The sequence below is a fragment of the Spinacia oleracea genome, chromosome 5, assembly GCF_020520425.1.
Source record: "Spinacia oleracea cultivar Varoflay chromosome 5, BTI_SOV_V1, whole genome shotgun sequence".
NCBI classification, from domain to species: Eukaryota; Viridiplantae; Streptophyta; class Magnoliopsida; order Caryophyllales; family Amaranthaceae; genus Spinacia; species Spinacia oleracea.
Window position 1 is genome coordinate 59,354,998 of NC_079491.1, and position 5,719 is coordinate 59,360,716.

Sequence of the window (5,719 nt, forward strand, 5' to 3'; positions counted from 1 at the left end):
TTGACTAAGCCTTTAAACAGGGAGAAACATGAGAAGATGAGAATGGAACTCGGGATGATCAAAATAAGATAAATGCAAATTTGAAGTTCCTCCGAAAACAAAGACAACAACAATGATGCATGATACTGTTTATTTCAAACACAATTCTCGTGTGCAAACACAGTTGAGGCTTACCATCGTAAAGGATCGACTTACTCAACATTTAAACCTGGTAAGCATCTCCCTAATAAATTAGTAAATATTAGGTAATTAATCAAGCAATTTTTTTATTCATTTTTAAAAAATAAAAAAAACTGTTACGTATTTTTATAATTCAAAAAAACAATGTTTATCCTATTTTTCCGCTCCAATCAATCATTAATATAAGAGAAACTCTCCACCTTCCCATTCAACCCCCTTTTCCAAATCCTTCAACTCTCACTCGGTTTCACCACTGACCTCATAAATTCCCTCCACCTATAAAAGGGACTTCCCACCATGAGTGCCTCAAGCCAAATCACCAAACTTTCCCAACTCAAAAGAAAAAGGAACCCTAACTCTCTGATTCCGATGGAAACCTCACTCGCTCAATCACCGGCCCAATCACCACCCCCACTCCAAATTCAACCACCTCATGTACTCGCCCTCACCTACGGCAAGTGGACCGACCAACCAATAGAAGTCCAAAGCCCCACTCCTCCACCCAGCCGTCGATCTTCATCGAGAACCAAAAGGGAAAAAATCGACAAGTCCGGCAACAACACCGAGGAACCGAAAGCCGATACTCAGGGGGAAGCAGAAAAGTTGGAAGAACAAGCTAAGAATCTCACTGTTGGGTTTGCGATCAACTATGTGTGGTGCAAATCAGAAAACATGGAAGAGCTCGTCGGAATTCTCGACCACCAACAATGGGTAAGCCTCTTTGAAACACATGCAAGACTTCCAATCTATCCCATAGATGTCAATGAATTCTGTGAAAAATTTGAGTGTAAAGAGGGGATAGTTTCGAGTGTGGTAAACGGAACTCCAATTTCTTTTGATGCAAATTATCTGTCGAATTTGTTTGGTGTTCCCAATGAGGGTTTTGAGGAATATGTGAAAAAGAAAACCACCATCACGATTAATGAAGTCGATAGTAATCGAATTGTGGCTAACATAGGGGGAAACCTAAAAGAATCATCCATCACTAACCACAACCTTCTTTCACCACTACAAAAATTGCTTTTCAACATTGTGTGGAGGGGGGTAGTTCTAAGGACTCAAAAATGGGATGATGTCAATTTCTATGATGCATGCCTAATTTATTGTCTTGAATTCGACATCCCAATCAATTTTCCTGCCATCATGATCAAACATCTAGCTCATTGCATCCCCGGAAAATACAAAATTGGGTACGGTTCCTTACTCACTGCCATATTCAATAACTTTGCTGTTGACTTGAGCACCTATGAAGCTTTACCCCTCACCCCTGCTCAAATTGTCCAAGAAAAATTCCTAAAAAATCTGAAATTAGTTGTGGTGGATAAGTTGTTAAGTTTCCCGGGTAAAAAGGAGGTAGAGGTTGAAGTTCCTATTAAGGAGGAAACTGTGTCATTGAAGGCTAGGAGTGTTCCTCACAAGGGTAAAAGGAAAAGCATGAGAATTGCCACTAGACCTTGCAAAGTTCCTGCTCCCCCAGTTTACATGGATATCACTTGTGAGGAAGAAGAAGAGGAGGAGGACACAGGAACAATGCCAGTTCCACAGGAGAAAAAGGGACAGACAAAGGCTCTTAGGACCAAATAACCAGTTCCTAAGAAACCTTCGTCTGTTCCTGTACCAAAAGGAACTGGAACCATTCCTGTTCCTGCAGCTGTTCCTGCCAAGGTTCCAGGTTCTCTAGGAGGGTTTGATGGCTTTACTAGTTCCTCTGGGTTTGGAACACAAAATGTCACTCCTGAGAAATTTCAGGAACTCCAGGGTACAATGGCTCGCTTGATGGTGTTGCAGGAAGGAACTGATCATCGAGTTCAACAGATGCAGACTCAACTGAGCGCCTTGGTCACTACTGTTCAAACGCTCCAATCCAGTCTTCACCACTACTCCGATCAAGCCAACAACACTCGCTCTGAAATCCTGAAGAAAATCAACAACCTTGAGTCCTTCGAGGAAACTATGGTGGAAGAAGCAGCAGTCTCGGAATCACCTCCTCAAGCCTAACCAAACAATCCATCCTATCCATCTTACTATTAATGATTATGGAACAAAACCTTTTTTTTTGGTTATGTATAACTAAACTATGGGAATCTTCCCTTTTTGGTTCGAATGTTTCAAAACTTGCTTGGTTTAGAATCTAAATATTGCTAGTTTATATGGTTGTTGCTTCTTGGATTATTTTGTTGTGTGAGCAGGTACAATACTTTGAGGCTAGCTTGACTTGCCAAACGTTGATCGTAGGGCACTGTGCTTGGGATATATGTATTTGCATTGTTCTTTTTGTTAATGTCAACAGGGGGAACATCACTTGGGCAAACTTCTTAAGGCGGTCAAAACATGTTTGATACTCATTCTTCAAGTGTCCTCTCCACTGTAAGGACAATTTTTTTTAGTTTTTTAATTGTTTTTAATCTACACTTTACCCAATCTATGTGGTTAAATCTATTGTGGTGTGTTTAAACCTCTTATGGTAAAAAGTTTGCGGATGTTGTCATCACCAAAAAGGGGGAATATTGTTGACCCTAATCTTGGTTGATGACAAATAGCAAACTTCCTGACTAAAGTTCCTTTATTTCTATAGTAAAGTGTTCAAGTTCCAGAGAGGAACTAGAGATGGCTGCTGAAGTTCCTGAGGTGGAATACGCAGAGCTGGAGCAACAAAGCTGACACATATCAGAGGAACTATGGTGCACACAAGATCACCCATATTGGAGAAGTTCCCATATGCTGAGTTCCTCTGTTCCTTTAGAGGAACTCACCTGTTCCAGAGTAGGAACCACTGCAGCTGCTGAGTCGTAGCTCCAGTAAAAGGATAACACAAAGCTAGGTAGTTAAGTACTCTTAGATTTTGTGTAAAATAATAATATTAGCTAAAAGATACATTATGGAACTATAGGATATTAACTTGAATATAAATAAGATTTTATCAAATTATTTGACAGCAAGTTTTAAGGAAATAAAACTACATAAATGTTTATCGTTTTTATTTTACTAAATAAAATCTGATTTTATCTTTTAAAATCAAATCAGTTTTAAACTTCCTAAAATTTCTCCTACATATTTGATTTAATTAAACAAACTGCTTTCTAACCTTTTGTACGTTGAAAGAGTCCAAGCCCACGATTTGCTATAAGGAGTTACAGGGGAAGCGGTTTTCCCTTTCTCCACAAGTTGTGGATCGTGGAGACCAAGTAATGCAGGATTGTGGGTAGTTGAGATTTGAAGGGAACTAACCCTAAGGATTATCTCTAGAAAAGGGTTGTTTGTTTTCTGATAAAACACAAATATTCCACAAGCTTTCTTACTTTCAAAACGTCTTTGAAAGAGTTTATAAAACGATTTGTGTCCTAGCAAAATTCAAGTTCCTAAGTTCCATAAATATCAAAAAGATTTATTATTATCTAGAGTCTTCAAAAACAAATTGTAATCTGAGTGAGAGAGGATTGAGTAATCTTGTAGAGACTTCGAGTTAAGTCGAGAAAGAGAGAAACAGAAGAGAGTGTAATCAGAGTTGATTACTGTGAGGAACTCGAGTTATAGAGGAACTCGTGTTGTTATAAAAGAGTTTTGAGGTTTTCTCTTCTTGATTAGTGTCAAGAAGTTTCCTCAAATTGATTAACTTTTGCCACTAGAGGAAAAAACATCATAAGTTGCCCTTAAAATAGGCTTATAAGTTGCCAATTATAAGGGCAACATATGGGGGGTCACTTTTGTGAAATTATCAAAAGTTGCCCTTAACAAGGGCAACTTATAATCTTATAAGTTTCCCTTGTTTGAAACAAGGGCAACTTATAAGATTCACATAAGTTGCTCTTGTTACAAAAAAGGGCAACTTTTGAGTTTTTTTTTTTTTAAAAAAAAAAAAACAAATCTGCAATATAATTCCTGATATTTTGCAATATAAAATTCTGCATTATAATTTATAGAATACTGTTTCACCAAACATCATCTTGACATTCCTCAAAAATGATATAAATTTCAAATTTCCAATAATATTACTGAATTAATTCAAAGGTAATTAATTAAATCGATAAATAAAAAAATAATGTAAGAGTCACGGATAACTACAAGCCTGCTCTATTTATTACACTGAGGGTAGTTCAAGATCGTTGAAGTAAGTAGCCCACTTGTCTTGAACTTCATCCAACTCCTCTTTGGAAAATGGCCCCTCCTTTGGAGTTGTGAAAACCTTTCAAAGAACAACGTACATGCAAACCAATAAATTAAATTAAGTTTCATATGTGAAAACAGAAATTACATTGGTCGCGAAAACAACTTTCAAGTGTACTAAGATTCATTTCAAGTTCTTTATGCACATCTAAGGCTCACTTAGCTCGATATAGATCATATTTGGCCAAAATTGGCATTTTCGATCCCAAATATCAACAAATGAACCTAAGGAAACTTTCTAAATCTTTTTCATGATTCATATGATTAGTTATATGTTTATAAGACTCATTTCAAGTTTGTTATTCGCGCCTATGGGTCATTTGGATCGATATAGGTCATTTACGGCCGAAAATGGCATTTTTGATCCCAACTACCAACAAATGAACCTATTTCCACATTCTAACCCTTTTTCATGATTCATATGATTAGTTATATGTTTACGAAACTCATTTCAAGTTCGTTATGCAAGCCTAAGGGCCATTTGGGTCGATATAGGCCATTTATGGCCAAAAATGGCATTTTCGATCCCAACTACCAACAAAAGAACCTATTTCCATATTCTAAACGTTTTTCATGATTCATATGATTAATTATATGTTTATAAGTCTCATTTTAAGTTCGTTATGCACGCCTATGGGTTATTTGGGTCGATATAGGTCATTTATGGCCAAAAATGACATTTTCGATCCCAACTACCAACAAACTAACCTATTTCCATATCCTAAAGTTTTTCATGGTTCATATGATTAGTTATATGTTTATAAGACTCATTTTAAGTTCGTTATGCACGTCTATGGGTCATTTGGGTCGATATAGGTCATTTATGGCCAAAAATGGCATTTTCGAACCCAACTACCAACAAACGAACCTATTTCCATATTATAAACGTTTTTCATGATTCATATGAGTAATTATATGTTTAAAAGACTTATTTTAAGTTCGTTATGCACGCCTATGAGTCATTTGGATCGATATAGGTCATTTATGGCAAAAAATGACATTTTCAATCACAACTACCAACAAACTAACCTATTTCCATATTCTAAACGTTTTTCATGATTCATATGATTAGTTATATGATTATAAGACTAATTTCATGTTTGTTATGAACGCCTATGGGTCATTTGGGTCGATATAGGTCATTTATGGCCAAAAATGGCATTTTCGATTCCAACTACCAACAAACAAACCTATTTCCATATTCTAAACATTTTTCATGATTAATATGATTAGTTATATGTTTATGAAACTCATTAGTTATATCTTAACATTTTTCAGCTTAGATGTGTGCAGCGCAAGAAATTTCATCATCGTACACACCATATCGGGCCTATGGACAAATGTAGGCGTCTGCAATGTGCGCTTTCGCCTTTTT